At 45.6% G+C, this 18,763-nt stretch overlaps 1 protein-coding gene across 3 annotated transcripts in view; it reads right to left on the bottom strand.

Annotated features, from left to right (window-relative positions):
* The window catches only part of DISC1 (DISC1 scaffold protein), a 427,041-nt gene that overhangs the window by 310,439 nt on the left and 97,839 nt on the right, over positions 1-18,763 (bottom strand). The gene's annotated exons all lie outside the window — the stretch shown is intronic.

Raw genomic sequence — 18,763 nt, 5'->3', positions numbered from 1 at the left:
ACCCACTCCAGTGTTCTTGCCTGGAGAATCCCAGGGATGGCAGAGCCTGGTGGGCTGCCGTCTATGGGGTCCCACAGAGTCAGACCCAATGAAGTGACTTAGCAGCAGCAGATGGTAAAGAATCTACCTGTGATGCAGGAGACCCAGGTTCGATCCCTGGGTAAGAAACGGCAACCCACTGCAGTATTCTTGTTTGAAGAATTCCATGGCAGAGGAGCCTGGTGGGTTACAGTCCATGGGGGTGGCAAAAGAGTCAGATATGACTTGATTAACATAAATTGCCAAGTTTTTGTGAATCTGCCTCAAATTCACAGGATGTAAGTGAGCATTTCATGCTATGAGTCAAGAAAAACAAAGGTTTACATCTTCACGCACTGTTTTGATAGACAGAAATTCTTATTTAAATGATGTGAGTGAATTTCTGATTCCATAGATATGTATAAAATATTAATCTCAGCAAGATTCACTCATTTGAAACAAGAGGCTAAGTCCCAAGCTGTGGTACTGAGGATTTTATCAGATTTCTAACTTTCCAAAGCATGTTATTTTCCCTCCTAAAAACTTTTCTCTCCTGCTTTTTTTTTTTTTTGTAATGTAGAAAGGATTAACAGAGACCATTATCTACAACATCCCAACCAGAGACAGGCCCTGTTAACATTTTGGCAAAGCTCTTTGAATCAGCCCACTTTCCGCATCCATTGTTGTCTTTGTTCAGTCGCTATGTCCAACTATTTGCAACCTCATGGACTGCAGAATGCCAGGCTTCCCTGTCCTTCACTATCTCCCTGAGTTTGCTCAGACTCATGTCTATTGAGTTGGTGAGGCCATCCAACCATCTCATCCGCTTTCTCCCCTTCTCCTCCTGCCTTCAAGCTTGCCCAGCATCAGGGTCTTTTCCAGTGAGTCAGCTCTTCGCATCAGGGGGCCAAAGTATTGGGGTTTCAGCTTCAGCATCAGCATTTCCAGTAAATATTCAGGCCTGACTTCCTTTTAGATTCACTGGTTCGATCTCCTTGCTACACCGATGATCCTTGCTGTCCAAGGGACTCTCGAGAGTCTTCTCCAGCACCGCAGTTTGAAAGTGCCCATTATTCTCTTTGTTTCTCACAGGTTCAGGGCAGTGAACAGGGTAAATGCAATTGCACCCATTTAGTAGATGAAGTGTTTCTCACACCAAACAGATCTGGCTCTGGAAGAAGTTGCAGAAGGACACATGCATTTTCCATTTTTAATTTTCCTGATCAGGACTGCCTGTGGCCCTCACTCCAAACAAAAACGTAATCCTTCCACAGGCTTCCTAAAGCGATGAAGTTGATTACCTGCAGTCATCCATGCAGTTGGTACCAGAACTAGGGAGACAACCTAAGTGGACCTGTTCTCAGCAGCACATCCCTCCACCACAACCACCAGGCTGAACCTCCACACATTCCCTCTGCTTCTCAGAACCGTCTGGAGAAGGAGCAAACTTGCAAAGTTCACAGACAGCCCTCATGAAGAATCGCTCAATGGTAGAAAACTAACGGGAAGTAGTAAAGTGGAGGGAAATGCAAAAATGAAGCTGCAAGAAACAGTGAGCAGAAAACATCCTGTGACGTTCTGGCAAGGAGAGAAAGAGAGCTAACAAAGACAGAAAGTCACAAGAATACAAAATGATCAAGTCCAGGGCAGTAAAAATTCATTATGAACAAGCCTCAGTGAAAAACAAACTCCCAGAGGAGCTAATTACATGAGCTGCTCTTGCAGTGACTCAGGCAGCAGGCATTCATTCACAGCCACCCCGGGGACATGCAAGTCACCACATCCCAGAGCTAACGGGCTGCCTTAGTGCCCGCCTCCTCCCAAACAATAAGCTTCCATCAGGTTAGCATTCTCTCAAGCCTGTCAATTGTAACCCAGTTTGTGTTAGGAGACAAGCTGGCACATTGTATAAAGGGCAAGTGGAAAACTGTCCCTTCTGCTACATCACTGTCATCAACTGATAAAGGTCATCCCACCCAATACACGGCCGTGACGGAAAATAACTTTGTTTGTCTACTGTGAAATATTCAAGAGTCCCTCTGCTATAGGCTTTCTGGTTTCTCTCTGCTCTAGGAAGCCACTAAATTTGTCACTCCAAGGTATTTCAGCTACTACTATGACAAAATCTTGTTTGCAAACAAATTTAAATAGAAAAATACAAAGACAGTAAGTTTAAAACATTATCTACATAGACTCATAATATCTAAATATTTAATGGTGGTTTTAATTGTAGTAACTGACATTCATTCAGTGTTATATATAACCCATATATTTATTCTACATCATCTCATTTAGTTCTCAACTCTATTATCCCATTTTACAGATGGGAAAACAGCAGCTTGCAAGGATTAGGTAATTTGTCCAAGCTCACACAGCTGGTAAGTGGCAGAATTTGACTTTGTGACCTGAAAGGTACTAATAGTTTATGATTCAATTGTTAGTAGAATTATCAACTATTAACAACATGATAACAGTGATCATCATCATCATTTATTGATAAGATGTATCTTAAACATTCATTAGTTCATCCAACAACCATTTCTTGAGAGTCTACCCTGACCAGGCATGATGCTAGGTGCGGAGGACAAAGGCTGAAATTAGGGAGAGTCTGCTTCTCCCAGAAGACAGCTTACAGTTCAGCCAAGGCCACAGCAAACAGCTATATTAACACATGCTGTATATGAGGCTTAGGGAAACCTACAGAGCACTCAACAGAAAGGGACCCTGAAACCAAGTCTTGATGGCTCGTAGGATCTAAGATGGAAAGGGAGCAGTGCATGCAGGCAAAGGCGAAGTGCCATATGGGAAAGGCAGCCACCTCCAGGGACTATGACAGACTGGAGAGGGGGCTACATGGGGGAAAGGAGTGGCAAGAAATGAAATCAGCAGGCCAGAGAGTGGTCAGGGCAAGAAGGTGTTGCTATAGACCAAGTTTAACATTTATCCTGAGGATGTTAATCGTGGACAGAGGTGAAAGAGAAAGTGGTCCCCCAGGCACTGGAGAAGGGCAGCTGGCGGTAGTGAGAGCCAAATTGGAGGAGAGTGGGAATGGAAGCGGGGACCCCGGAGAGACTAGTGCATGAGTCCAGGCAAAACCTGATAGATCTAAGGGCAGAAGAAAGATATTCAGGAGATGAAATCCAAGAGACGTAGTGGCTCAATGTCTAGGGAAAGGTGAGAATCTAGCACGACTCCCAGTTTTTCTAGCCTGACTTGCCATTCAGTGCAGGAGGAAATGCAGTCAGAGAAGCTGGGTTGAGACCTAACAGAGCCCAGGACTTGATCCTGCCAGGGTGGGATGGCAGGAAAAGTGCAGTCTTTGGGTCTTAGGCTGGACGTTCTACACAATCATATGGGAGTGGGAAGATGTCACAAATTCCAGGCCAGTTTCTTATTATTTCAGAGATATTTGACTGTCTGAAAACAAACATACAATGAAAACAACTCTCAGGCTAGGACGAGTGGACAAATGAAACTGGGAGGTGGGAGGTGGCAGAATTATCTGACGGATGTACTGAGAGAACACAACAGAAAGTTGTTCAGTTTCTGGGCTTGGAGACTAGATGGCTGAGGTCGTCTCTCTCCTCGCTGATTAACTTTACAACCCGCTCAGTTCTTGTTCCAAATGCATGCCTTGCCGCCTTGATTCACTTGGTCTGCCTTTCCTCCTTTGACAAACAGGCCCAAAAGGCCAATGCAGGACCCACACTCGTGACTCAGTCAGGCAGAGGCAGCAGTGAGAGCTGCTTAAAAACCTTGTCAAGACTCCAGATTGTTTTGACCAGCAACCACCACCAAAGCAGAGGTGAACAACTCTTTCCATAACGTTCCACCCACAACCCAGGAGATGTCCTTTCCTTCTCCAGAGCATCTGCCTCCATCCAACCGAAGACCTGGGTAAATCTTCAAGCATATATATATATTTTCTGTCCAAATCTTACAGAAAACTTATGCAAATTTTCCTAGACAACTTTTCTTAAGTGGGTCATAATTAGTCTTCCAAAGACAAGGCCTCCAGAGCAGCTAATGCATTCACACCATGCTTCCGGTCCTCGTGGGTTTGGGAGCTGGAGCCATGGGCAGAGAGCGCAGCAGACGATGTCCACAGAGCTTGTGAAAACCAAAGGGAACAGCCAGTCATTCTCCCCTGGTGTGTCTCTGTCATCTACAATAAAGCAGCAGCATGCTTACTGTCGATTTTTTTATTAGAGGGGATGCAAGATTTAATTAAGTGTCTGGACAGTTTATTAAAAAAAAAAAAAGAGTATCTGTCCAGTGACGCATCACCCCATGCAGGAAGCCCCATGAAGGAGCAGGGGCACATTGCCATTGCCGTTATGCAGAAGAAATGGACGCCATGTCTGTAAGTGAGCATGTTAAATGGATTAGGTCATCATCTTGGACCTGCATCTTCACTGTCTCTGCCCACAAGAGTACAGGTCACAAGACAGAGACCCACAGAAAAATGACCAGAACAGAGGACCAATCTCTCGTCAATCTCTTCTTTGTCCTTGTCTTTAGCCCTCCATTTATGTCTCATTTTCTTCCTTTTTCATGTTTTTTCCAACTACCCTCGAAACCAGGGAAACCAATTCTTTCAAGCCCAAGCAGTCTTTCAACTTCATTTTCTCAATGTCATCCAATGTCATGCAACAGAGAATGAGGCAGAGAACAAGAAACTCAAGGTCATGAAATTTAGACCGCAGAGAAGAAAAGTAGTTTGCCAGGAAAATGTGAAGAGCAGTCAGACTCTAAATGCCTCATTATAATCTGCATGTTTTAGTATATATTGCTTTACCTCATTTCTGAAATTTTGCTGCTTGAAAGAAATCAGGTTATGTGCAAATAAGCTGCTTATTGCCAAATACAAAATAAGAAGCCAAACGATTCTATCTTATTTTCTGCGTGCTACTGATGCTAACTGCTGGCAAAGAGATGATTCAGAAGCAGCCCCACTCTGGACTGCATTTTCTAACCTGTGGTACCCAGGGATGTGGGATGAGGGTGAGGAGTGGGCAGAGAAAGGAGAACAAGCAATCCATCAATATCTGTGCACCACGCACCTCACACATACCATTATCACAGTTAACCTTCCAGCCACACAGCAGCACAGGGATTATTATCCCCAGTTTATCCAGGAGCGAACTGGTGCTCAAGGACAGGTGACAGGATGAAAGGGCACTGTCACACTGACCCGAGGTCGCCTCACCCAATCCTGGGGTGTGCACTCTGCATGCTGAGCTGCTTACTAAACACTTCACAGCTCCTTGTAGGTAAATCACACCTCAACTGAAAATATACAGAATTAAAACTAAATATGTAAATAAACACTGGGCGAACTTTTCACAGCTCCCGGAGGTGTTTTTAACTACAGACTCCCCCAGGTTGAACAGAGTAAATTATTTCTAATTGTCACTCCATGTAGAAATAGAAGAGTTGATTCTGCCAATTGATTTCAGCCATCCTTCAATTCAGTGACAGGAGATGTGGGGCCAATCAGCACCACACTATATATACATGTAGATAATAACCTGCTGATGGACTGACTGTATGAGATAAACTCACAAAGCCGCCCGAGACGCTACCACAGTCAGAGACAAATCAAAGATTACCTTGCTTCCTTTGGAGGACTAGGACAAGAGTCTCTGGAAAATCTCTAATAAGAGGCACTTTTCAATCCAATCTGTGAGATCAGGTTTGGGGAGGGACTGTGTAATCCACCACACTCCCCACCATGCGGCGGTGCTCAGACACCTAAATGAATGGACTCTGGAGAGTGTTTTCATCCTAATCTTCTTGAATGTTGTTAACATCCGTCATTTTGAAATTCACATGTTGCTCTCGTTCTTTTTTTAATTTTTCTTTTACATTGGAGTACAGTTGATTTACAATGTTGTGTTAGTTTCTGCTAGACAGCCAAGTGACTCACTTATACATATACATGGATCCATTCTTTTTTAGATTCTTTGCCGACTTAGGTTATTACAGAGTGTTGAGTAGAGCTCCCTGTGCTGTACAGTAAGTCCTGGCTGATTATTTATCAGTCATTCTTCCCACAACAGACAATCTCAGCTCATCACAGACACAAGTAAACACACTTTTCTACCTGCCGTACCTTTAGCTGCAGCGATTGGTCCCCCAGAAGTCATCACCTGACTCAAGCTCTCTGTGAAAGCTTTCATACTGGAGCCAAGAAGGGAGGCTCCTTTTTTTCACACCTTCCCCAGTGCTTATTATTCATAGACATTTTGGTGATGGCCATTCTGACCAGTGTGAAGTGATACCTCATTGTAAATGAACTTATTTACAAAACAGAGATAGACTTCCAGACATAAAAAAAAAAAAAAAAAACAATCTTACAGTTACCAAAGGGGAAATGTGGGGTGAGGGATAAATTAGGAGTTTGGGATTAATAGATGCGCACTACTGCATATAAAATAAACAAGAATGATCTAGTGCACAGCATAGGGAACTGTACTTAATGTCTTACAATAACCTAAAATGGAAAATAACCTGAAAAAGAATATATATAAATACATATAACTGAATCACTTTGCTGTATGCAGCAAAGTAACACAGCATTGAAAATCAACTATACTTCAATTTAAACATTTTTTTTAAAGATGATAGAACTCCCTTCAGCTTCCTTTCTCCCTCTCTACCAACGCCCCTTCTCTCTCCCCCTACATTAAACACCACATTGTGAGTAATTGAAGCAGCCCCATGAGCTGCAGACCCTGCTGAGACCCTGAGACCCTGCAGACCCTGCTGAGACCCAGTGTACAGCCGGCACCACTGCCCAATGTCAAATCCAGCATGACCACGTGTCCCAGTTAATGTCAAATGGAGCGAAGAAGGGCTCTCTCTACTGAGATTTCCCCAAGTTATAGAATTTTTTAGCATAATGACTGTTGTTATTTTGGTAAGCCACTAAACTTGGAGTTGTTTGTTACATAGCAGCAGGTAACCGGGAACAGATTTTGGTGCCACATTGGTGCTGCCATAACAAAGAATCAAACACGCGGTCATAGATCTGGGGCTGCGGAGCTGCATGGAAGTTGGAAGAGCCCTGAAGAGAAGTATGATTGATCTTGAAGAGGCTATTGGTAAGTAAAGAAGTAAAGAAATAAAAATGTTACTGGAAGCTGGAAGGCTGTTTAGCAACATTCTTATTTAAAAACTCTCAACTTCTAGATTTTGAAGTCAAACTTCCAAGGGACTACCTGAATTGCTTCTCTATCCCCATAGTATAATGAAAGAAAAGAGAATAAGTCAAAGAAATAACTGTCACTATAAAGGAACCAGGATGAATAGGGCTTGAAATTCAAATTATTTCTTATTCCTAGCTTCTCCAGATAACAAATGATGCTAAGATTAAGAAACAGCTTCCAGGCAAAGAATCAAATTCAGAGTGCTGTCAGGAAAATATGGTCAAAAGATGAGGCCAAGGCTATATACTGTGAAGCCCTTTTCTTAAAAATCTTTCCCAGAGAGATTTAAGGCTCATCACCGACTCTTTCAAACAGTCGAACAGCCCCTTCAGACTCTGAAAAGTGTTAACCCCTGCCCCTCCAAGCCTTACAGGAAGCCTGAGAAAAGAGGCTTCTCTTGAAGAGACTTGTGGATATAGCTTTTGTCTGATGGAGCAGATTATAAATGGATTCATATAAAACCCAAAACATTTTAAAAAGAATTATGCCAAGTTGAAAAATTAAAGAGAAAGTACAAAATGAAAAAAAGGCATTTGGACCCCCAAACGTGTATGAGTGGGAAGCAGGCTACACCCTCAGACTACTTCTTATGGAAAAGGAAGCATGATTCAGAGTGTAGAACCAAGAGTCCAGAGGTCAGAGATGTAGAAAATAATTTCTAGGCAGTAGGGCTAAATCTTAACCAAGGAACAGACAACAGGTGGATTTCAGAATTGCTCAGCACCAGTGGCTGCTGCAAGCCTCCCACTTACCCCTTTTGAACAAGTATCTTTAGCAGTTACCCTATCCATCCCACCATCATAGGTTGGGTTTGTAGGGGTTGATTCCCTCATAGCTCAGTTGGTAAAGAATCTGCCTGCAACACAGGAGACTCAGGTTCGATTCGTGGGTTGGGAAGACCCCCTGGAGAAGGAAATGGCAACTCACTCCAGGATTCTTGCCGGGAAAACCCCATGGGCAGAGAAGGCTGGTAGGCAACAGTCCATGGGGTTGCAAGAGTCAGACATGACTTAGCGACTAAAACCAACCAACAGCCTATCTCATTAGTGCACAGGTGTTCAGATCATCCAGAGAAACTGTAACCCAGAAGCTGTGTTCAAGAAATCACCCCTGAGGAGCCTCCTCAGCACCTGCATCTGAGTTAGACGTGGAAATGGGGACATCAAGTCTGAGCCTGATGCCTTAACATACGAGAGCTTTAAGGGGTCTTGAGAGGGAATGAGTATGTTTTGCACATGGAGAGAATGTGAAAGCATCTGAGAAGAGAGGACAGTCTGTTGTGGTTTAACAAGATGCCCGTAAATTCTTTAGACCTTCCTCCCATCAACAGATGGAGTCTAATGACTCTGTGCTTGAGTAGGGGGTCACACTTGGTGATCTACTTTTAAGGAATAGAATGCAGCAGTAGTAGCAGTAGTACCACTACCTGATTTCCAAGGTTAATCCTTAATAATTGATTGTTTTTGCCTATATCTCTCCCTCAGGATACCATCACCATATGAGGAAGCAAAGACTACAGATAAGTGCTCCAGCCATGGCCCCAGTCAGGCGCCAGCAGACAGCACCAACCACCAGACACATGACTGAGCATGGTCTCCACCTCCAGCCTTCAAACTGCCCAGTGAATGCCCAGAGCAGACATGAGCTCCACCCATTTTGCCCTGACCAGCTGTAGGTTCATGAGCAATGTAAGTGTTGTCACCATTTTTCTTAAGCAGTTTTATTGAGTGTGATCTACATACCATACAATTCACCTATTTCAAGTGTACAATTCAACCAGTTTTGGTACATTACATTACTTTTTTAAATCGTAGAAGGTATGGCAACCCACTCCAGTATTCTTGCCTGGAGAATTTCATGGACAGATAGAGCCTGGCAGGCTATAGTCCATAGGATCACAGAGTTGGACAGAGCTGAAGCCACTTAGCATGAACGCATGAAAGTGAAAGTGAAGTCACTCAATCGTGTCCAACTCTTTGCGACCCCATGGACTGTAGCCTACCAAGCTCCTCCCTCCATGAGATTCTTCAGGCAAGAATACTGGAGTGGGTTGCCATTTCCTTCTCCAGGGGATCTTCCTGACCCAGGGATCGAACCCGGGTCTCCCACATTCCAGGCAGACGCTTTAACCTTTGAGCCACCAGGGAAGCCATATATATATATATATATAGATAGCATGAATGCATATATATATAACAAAATGTGCCATTTTAACCACTGTTAAGTGTACAAATTCCAGGGAGTAAGATGTGCCTCCCTTTTACAGGACGGCTTCCCAGATGTCTCAGTGGTAAAGAACCTGCTTGCCAATGCAGGAGACATAGGAGATGCGGGTTCGCTCCCTGGGTTGGGAAGATACCCTGGAGGAGGAACTAGCAACCCATTCCAGTATTCTTGCCTGGAAACTTCCATGGACAGAGGAGCCTGGCAGGGTTGCAAAAGGTCCGTGGGGTTGCTAAAGAGTTGGACATGGCCAAGCATGCACGCACGCGTTATTTTAGAGCCGTCCGCGTTTCAGCCTACCGCAATAGCAACCAGGTGAAACGAGTGGTTTGAGAGAAGGAGTCAACCCACAGACAGAAAAGTGAGGGTCCTGACCCCCTCTATCCCCTGACCCCAGACACCCATCAGTAAGTCCTCTTTTCTTCTAGCACTAGTTTAAGTTGGTTCTCTTCCTCTTGAAAGTAGACGGTTCTCGTGCAAAAAAAAAAAAAAAAATCAATTCTAATGTTAACTGAAATTTTACCTACTTGTATAATTATTGCTTACCTCAAATAAACTCAGAGAAAACATTCCTTGAGGGGAGGTCACCTCTCACACGTGTGTTGGTTTACCACAGCCTGGTAAACCTGACAAATATTCCTTAAATAGCTGTTCATATGAAACAGCAAGGTACGGTATGACGTACTAGCTTAAGACCCAGGCTCTGCCCCTAACTGTGGCATTTCGGACAAAACAAGATGCCAGTGACAGCCAGGTTCATTTGTGGACAGGCAAAGGACTAGTCAACCCATTTACTCAAAGTCACAAAAGTTTGCCTTTTTTTTTTTTAACTTTTCTATCAAATGTCTACATATGACCACAGAATGGTCAAACAAGTATCCACGTTTGTGCAAATGCCTGGATGTGTTTAGTACTCAGCTCTGCTCTGAGTCCATTAGGCCTCTCATTATGGGTTTAATTGTGCTTCCCAAATCCTATCCTCCAAGACTTCAGAATGTGGCTGCATTTAGAGACAGAGTCTTTAAGGAGTTCTTACATAAAATGAAGTCCTTAGGGTGCACCTTAATCCAACAAGACTGGCGTCCTTAGAAGAGAAAGATTAGGACACAGACACACACAGACAGAAGGCCATGTGAGGACCCAGGCAGAAGACAGCGTCTACACACCAAGGAGCACTCTCAGAAACAACCAACCCTGCTGACGCCTTGATCTTGGACTTCCAGCCTCCAGCTACAAGAAATCAATGTCTCGTTTAAGCCACCCATTCTTGTAGTGCTTTGCTATAGCAGCCTGAGTGATTAGCACATTCCTTCTATTAAAGGAGAGTCAACCATTTGTGCTTAAAACAGAGATAGGTTGGACCTGAAATGATTGTAGTGGGAAGATTCAGTCCTGTTCCAGCTTTTGCCCCTGGTCACAGACACATCCCTTCTAGGTGTGTTTGCTATGTCTCAGTCTGCAGACAGAGGGTAAATGCCCCTTGAAAACAATTGAAATTTCTATTTCACTTGAGAAGGTAAAGTTGTTGACATTTCTAAAGTCTGGAATGCCTATCCAGGGGAGTGAGTCTCAGGCAGATACACAAAGAAATCAAGACATGCTTACTGTTACTGTTACTACACAACCACCTACTAATACCAGTTTAAAAAGTGCTGTACTATTTACAATTGCCAGGACATGGAAGCAATCTAGATATCCATCAGCAGCTTAATGGATAAGCAAGCTGTGGTACATATACACAAAGGAATATTACTCGGCTATAAAAAGGGACACATTTCAGTCAGTTCTAAAGAGGTGGATGAAACTGGGGCCTATTATACAGAGTGAAGTAAGTCAGAAAGAGAAACACTAATACTCTATATTACACATATAGAGAATTTAGAAAGATGGTAATGACGATCCTACATGCAGGGCAGCAAAAGAGACACAGATGTAAAGAACAGACTTTTGGACTGACTATGTGGGAGAAGGCAAGGGTGGGATGTTTTGAGAGAACAGCATTGAAACATGCATATTATCACATGTAAAACATATGACCAGTGCAAGTTTGATGGATGAAGCCAGGCACTCACAGTCAGTGCTCTGGGACAACCTAGAGGGATGGCGTGGGGAGGGAGGTGCGAGGGGGGTTCAGGATGGGGGGACACATGTGCACCCTGGCTGATTCAGGTCAATGTATGGCAAAAACTATCACAATATTGTAAAGTAATTATCCTTCAATTACAATAAATAAATTATTTTTTTAAGACCTATTGACCCAAAATATAAAATAAAAAGTGCTGCAGTTCAGTGGGTAGGAAAGTGTGACCAAGTTCCAACTAATCAGGGAGAAGAGCTGGGGGAAAAAAAGATTTTTTTGTTTGTCTTGGTGTTTTGTACTCAGAAGCATATAAAAACTTGGAGCTGTCAGGTTCCATCATGAGTAATGGCTGTGGCCACACCTCATGCGGTCCTTGAAGGGCAGACCAATTTCCTCACAATCAGCGAAGCAAAGCAGAAGCCACCTGGGAAGCCATGACGTGGCCACGAAGAGGGACATTCTCTCCCCTGAGCTTCTACCCCCAGAGTGACGGTGGGGGCAGGGGGTTAATATTCCACACTTAACACCAAGACACCCAGCTGGAACACAAGGGAGAAAAGGTGTCATGCTGAAATATATGTTTTAATCTGCTACAAATGAAAGGGATGCATATCCCATGCAGACAAACCCTCCAGGTCTGTGCACAAAGCTCCAATCCCAAGTAGGTGTTACATAGCTGAGTGTGCCCTAGGCACACTGAAAAAAGCCAGCACACAAACCTGCAAACACAAACAGTGATGCTGAAAGCCGCCATCAGCTGAGAGCTCTGCCCTTAGTTCACAGAATCAGAAACTCTCCTATAAACAGGAACAGAACCTGAGACAATGTAATCAAGGGAAGTAAATGGCATTTTACACATATTCTTTTTCTGCAGCATTTGTCTATATGTATCACTTATCTCCCACTTTTTCAGTTTTTACCTAAAATAGGAGGCAGACACACGAACTTCCACTCTTGTGAGAATGATGCTGAAGATTAACACTAAATCAATGCTCATTTCCTAACAGCCTAATGTTTCTAGATAAGATCATGGACCATTTTCCTGATGCATCCCCAGCAAGAAGCCCTCATTTGCTCCTCCCCCAGTGGTCATATACATGAGTTGCCAGAATCCACAACCTTCCTAGCTGGGTTTTGTCCCCCACAACCGCTACAAAGCTGTTTTCCACATTGGGATGCAAGATGCTCTGGATCCTGCCAGGTCGAAGTACATGTCCTCTCTGAGCAGCACCCAGGGCCTCGCCCAAGAAAGGGGGTGGTGACAGTGCCTCCTGGGAACTGGCCAGGATCCCAGCTGATGGTGACTTGGCTGGTTCGTGCGCTGGCATTTTTCATGAGTGCAAAGGATGCAGTCTCCTGATGGCTCAGCCATAAAGAATCCGCCTACCGATACATGAGATGCAAGAGATGTGGGTTCAATCCCTTGGTCAGGAAGATCCCTTGAAGCAGGAAATGGCATCCTGCTCCAGTGTTCTTGCCTAAAAAGTTCCATGGACAGAGGAGCTTGGCCAGCATGGGGTCGCAAAGAGTTGGACACAACTGAGCAACTGAGCTCAAAGCACACAAGGATGCAGTCAGTCGAGTAACACCTACTTGAGATTTGAGCTTATGTTTTTGTGCTTTTTAATGGAAGCCTCACTATCCCAGGACCAGGGGAGACACTCAAGGGCCACAGGGGGCAAGCCCTCTGCATAATGGGTCAGAAGGATGCTGTTTCCAGACTGGGATGCAGGGAGAGGAGGCAAGGGTGTGGGCAGGGGGCTGCAGACAGAAGCTGCACCCACATTCACACTGGGGTTCAGGGTGCATACTAAGTTGCTTCAGTCGTGTGACTCTGTGTGACCCTGTGGACTGTAGCCCACCAGTCTCTGTCCAAGGGATTCTCCAGGCAAGAATACTAGAGTGGACTGCCATGCCCTCCACCAGGGGATCTTCCTGACCCAGGGAAAACCGAATCTCTTGAGAAGCCCTGGGGTTCAGTGTAGCTCTTTCCAAGTCAGAACATGAAACAGTACAGGCTTCCAAGAATCACATTTTTGTTCTGGGGTAGCCAGAATGGGGCCCACCTCCCGTTGACTCTTCTGTCCTATGGATATAAAAATGAGCAGATTCTACTCAGTCTTGTTTTTTGCTTTCTAGACTCAAATGAAATGCAGTGAAAAGGAACCCGTGGGTTTTCACCATGCTCAGTCACATTTGTAGTTCCAAGACAAGAATGCATTAGATTCCAGAAGCCATGGGTGGATGTTTAGAGTGGGCCCCTGGGAAAAAATGGGTGTCAGCTTGGATGATTTGCACACTGTCACCAAGGAGCCACAATGGATGGAGAAAGCTTGCTAAGGAAAGAATTCAGGAAAAAAGAAGGTGTGGCAGTTTAGACAAGAGCTGGCCATTTTCATGGTTTCATGTTTGGCCTCTGCTTGGATCATCTTTCTCTGAATGCCTCACATTTTACTGTGCAAGAGTTTTGTCACAATGACTACTGGTTGAGACACAAGGAGAGAGAAAGGAATTCAGTGCTGGCCACTCTCCGCTCCAAGAAAGAAAGTCTAGGCAAGCAGGAAAGCCAGCTTGCTCCGTGGCACAGCAATGTGGGTCACTGAAGAGCTGAAACCACCACCTCACGGCCTCCTCATGCGTGTGTGACATCATCACCAGTGGACACGCGTAGCCAGGGGATGTTAGAGGCCACAAATCCACACGGGAAGCACTAGGACAGTAACCGTGTCGAACACCGTGGCCCACCCTCTCCTTTTCTCCCTCCCAGCACGTCGCAGACCCGGGCCTCTCACCCCCAGTCCCTGGATGGCAGGGTCTCCCCCGTGGGACTCCCAGGTCTCAGCCTCGCCCCTCAGCTGACCTGGGACAAGCGGTCAAGTGAGGAAACCAAGGAGCACGTGGAGTCTCTAGGAGAGAGACCCCTAGAAAATACCAAAGAGCAACACCTTTTTCACCTCAGTCCTCCCAGCTTTCTGCAAGAATATGAGGATATAGTAACCTTCCTTCCCTAGCGAGGGAGAGATGTCATTAGAGATCTGAGGAGGTTCCTCACTGGGCATCCGCAGGTAAATCTGTCAGCACATTAATGAGATAACAAAACACGGAGCTTTCTATTCTGTGCTCATGGCTCATTTGTCTGGAATACAAAGTTGTTTTCACAAGTGAAACTAGAAAGAAAGAGAGAAAAGCAAATAACCAAAACAAAACCAAGGGGGATAAGGTCACCCTCTACGTGCTCCTGGCAAACCTTGTGGACATCAGCAGACCCATTCCCCAGAGACAGAGCACAGCTGCAGAGCAGCTCCTCTCAGAACAAGGACGCAGTCCACACGGACTAAACACTGAGTGGCAAGGACATCTCAGCAACTCTGAAAATGTTTATTAGTAACTCAGGATAAATGGCACCCCACTCCAGTGCTCTTGCCTGGCAAATCCCATGGGCGGAGGAGCCTGGTGAGTTGCAGTCCATGGGGTCTCTAGGAGTCGGACACAACTGAGCAACTTCACTTTCACTTTTCACTTCCATGTGTTGGAGAAGGAAATGGCAACCCACTCCAGTGTTCTTGCCTGGAGAATCCCAGGGACAGGGGAGCCTGGTGGGCTGCCGTCTCTGGGGTCACACAGAGTCGGAGATGACTGAAGCGACTTAGCAGACTTAGCAGCAACTCAGGATAAACTATCATAGATGAGAAAGGAAGATTTATTCAACTATTATGTCAACACATTTCATGACCACAAACTCTCCACCTCAATTTCCCTAGTTACTCAGCAATTAGTTTCAGTTCAGTTCAATTCAGTTCAGTTCAGTCGTTCAGTCATGTCTGACTTTTTCGGACCCCATGGACTGCAGCACGCCAGGTCTCCCTGTCCATCACCAACTCCCAGAGTTTACTCAGACTCACGCCCATTGAGTCAGTGATGTCATCCAACCATCTCATCATCTGTCATCCCCTTCTCCTCCTGCCTTCAATCTTTCCCAGCATCAGGGTCTTTTCAAATGAGTCAGTTCTTCACATCAGGTGACCAAAGTATTGGAGTTTCAGCTTCAGCATCAGTCCTTCCAATGAATATTCAGGACTGATTTCCTTTAGGATTGACTGGTTGGATCTCCTTGCAGTCCAAGGGACTCTCAAGAGTCTTCTCCAACACCACAGTTCAAAAGCATCAATTCTTCAGTGCTCAGCTTTCTTTACAGTCCAACTCTCACATCCATACATGACTACTGGAAAAACCATAACCTTAACTAGATGGACCTTTGTTGGCAAAGTAATGTTTCTGCTTTTGAATATGTTGTCTAGGTTGGTCATAACTTTTCTTCCAAGGAGCAAGCACCTTTTAATTTCATGGCTGCAGTCACCATCTGCAGTGACTTTGGAGCCCAAGAAAATAAAGTCTATCACTGTTTCCACTGTTTCCCCATATATTTGCCATGAAGTGATGGGACCAGATGCCATGATCTTAGTTTTCTGAATGGCAAATAATTTATGACAATTTATTCATCACCTGCTATGTGCCAGTCCATGCTCTGGGCCCTGCAGAGATCCATTTCAGATGCTATGTGCTATGTGCTAAGGGCTTCCCAGGTGGCGCTAGTGGTAAAGAAAAGTGAAAGTAAAAGTCACTCAGTCATGTCCGACTCCTTGCAACTCCATGGACTATACAGTCCATGGAATTCTCCAGGCCAGAATACTGGAGTGGGTAGCCTTTCCCTTCTCCAGGGGATCTTCCCAACCCAGAGACCAAACCCAGGTCTCCCACATTGCAGGCGGATTCTTTACCAGCTGAGCCACCAGGGAAAAGCCCACCTGCCAATGCAGAAGACCATGAGAAACAGGTTTGATCCCTGGGTCAGGACGACCCCCTTGAGGAGGGCATGACAACCCACTCCAGTATTCTTGCCTGGAGAATCCCATGGATAGAGGAGCCTGGCAGGCTGCAGCCCATAGGGTGACAAAGAGTCAGACATAACTGAAGCTACTTAGCGCACACACACACATACACACACACACACACACGGTCTTCCCTGGTGGCTCAGTTGGTAAAGGGTCTGCCTGCAATAGGGGAGACCCAGGTTCAATCCCTGGGTTGGGAAGATCCTCTGGAGAAGAAAATGGCAACCCACTCCAGTATTCTTGCCTGGAGAATTCCATGGACAGAGGGGCCTGGTGGGTTACTGTCAATGGGGTCACAAAGAGTCAGACATGACTGAATTACTTCACAGCCACACACACATGCACACACACACAACAAACACACACAAGCTAAGTGGCTTCAGTCATGTCCAACTCTTTGCAACCTCATGGACTGTAGCCTGCCAATATCATCTGTCCATGGGATTCTCCAGGCAAGAATACCAGAGTGGGTGCCATACCCTCCTCCAGGGCATCTTCCTGACCCAGGGATCGAACCCCCATCTCCTGCATTGTAGGCAGATTCTCTACCACTGAGCAACCAAGGAAGCCGTTAGATAATAGAGCCGTTTCAAATCTTTCGAGGCAATCAGACTCTGGGGTGGTGGCTCATAAGCAATGGTGGCTGTTCCAGTTCTTTGCCCTTCCAGTGTATCCTACTCACCGCTCAGAGCCCAGTCATCTTCACCAGGAGGGGCATGGGCCATGGACTGAGAGCCTCACTGGCTAGACTCAGCTGCCACCACTGTAGCACAGGCCTGGTTTTCCACAGAAGAAAGTCCTGCACCGTGTTTTCCCAGGCATCAGCATGCACCTCCATCACCTGGAGGGCTTGAGGAAGCACAGAATGCTGGCCCACCCCCAAACATCTTCAGTGGACAGTGACATACAAACAAGGAAAATAAACAGGCAGAAACACTGAATAAAGTCACCTTTATTCTTTCAGCCTCCCTGTGAGGTATGACCTATTCAACTTTTCCCCTGAGGTATTTCAGAGACATCTAGAGAAAGGACTAAACAAGTGAGGCCTTCATTTAATGAAGCCCATTGAGAGCACCGCATCCAGAAAAGTTGAGGTTTTTCTTGATCAGAAAAAGAGGGTGTGGTTTTTCACCTGTGTCTGAAGCTTTGTGTGTTACAGAGAGAGCTGTGTTGTCAAAGGAACCTAGGCACAGCCCTTGGAAGAGAAAATAAAACCCGTGCCATAGTGGGAGCCTCAAAACCTAGGTGTCTCCCACTGACAAAAGCCCCCAGGGACACCTGGGTCTGGGAATAGCTCATCTGCTCCTCTTTCACCTACATCATCCTCCGCCAGGCATCATTCTGAAATCAAAATGTCCTGTCAAAGCGGAGTGGCAGAGTTTAAAGAGCTCCATCCCCAAATTCCTCTCCTTCCTCCCAAAGCCAATGGTGAACAAGGACACCAGACAGCGTCAGCTCTGCTCCATGTGTTTCCTAGAATAGGATTTGCACCCTCCTTTTGGGAGTCACTTGCCCCATTCCTGTAGCACCAGTTCCTAATGGTCAGTGATGTACTGTCTGGGAAACCAGAATATGGCCCCATGAGGTTGAAGACCAAGCCTCAGGGCTAACCAGCTTCCAGGGGAGTCTTAAATCTAAAATATCTCCAGGCCAATCCTTGCTGTGCTAAGCTTGGTTATCACCAGCATAGTTCTCAAGGTCATCAGTGCCTGGTGGAACAAGAAGTCCTCTAAGGCCCTCTCTTATCCCCCAGACCCAGCAGAAATGAGTGTCAGATCTTACAACTGATACCCAGGTCCTTAAGATCCTTCCCAATCCAGCTATACCTGAAACCTTTCTTTGACAGTCAGTGTCAAAGAAGTCAACCCAGTGTCCACTTGGCAGCCATGATACCCTTGTCCACTTTGGCCTGACTCCTATTTGGGTGCCTCACTCTGCTTTGGGTTTTTTTTTTTGCTTCTAACCAACTCTTCCATCTTCATGTCATGACTTCTTTCCAGCTTGACTATTTCAAGCCATCTACATGGGAATTCTGGAGAAGGCAATGGCACCCCACTCCAGTACTCTTGGCTGGAAAACCCCATGGATGGAGGAGCCTGGTAGGCTGCAGTCCATGGGGTCGCTAAGTCAGACACGACTGAGCAACTTCACTTTCACTTTTCACTTTCGTGCATTGGAGAAGGAAATAGCAACCCACTCCGGTGTTCTTGCCTGGAGAATCCCAGGGATGGGGGAGCCTAGTGGGCTGCAGTCCATGGGGTCGCACAGAGTCGGACACAACTGAAGCGACTTAGCAGCAGCAGCAGCACATGGGAATTCAATACATCTGAGCCCACTCG

The sequence above is a fragment of the Bos indicus x Bos taurus genome, chromosome 28 (genome assembly GCF_003369695.1).
Source record: "Bos indicus x Bos taurus breed Angus x Brahman F1 hybrid chromosome 28, Bos_hybrid_MaternalHap_v2.0, whole genome shotgun sequence".
NCBI lineage: Eukaryota > Metazoa > Chordata > Mammalia > Artiodactyla > Bovidae > Bos > Bos indicus x Bos taurus.
The sequence above is the reverse complement of the archived record's forward strand: the minus strand, read 5'-3'. Positions and strand labels throughout refer to the sequence as shown.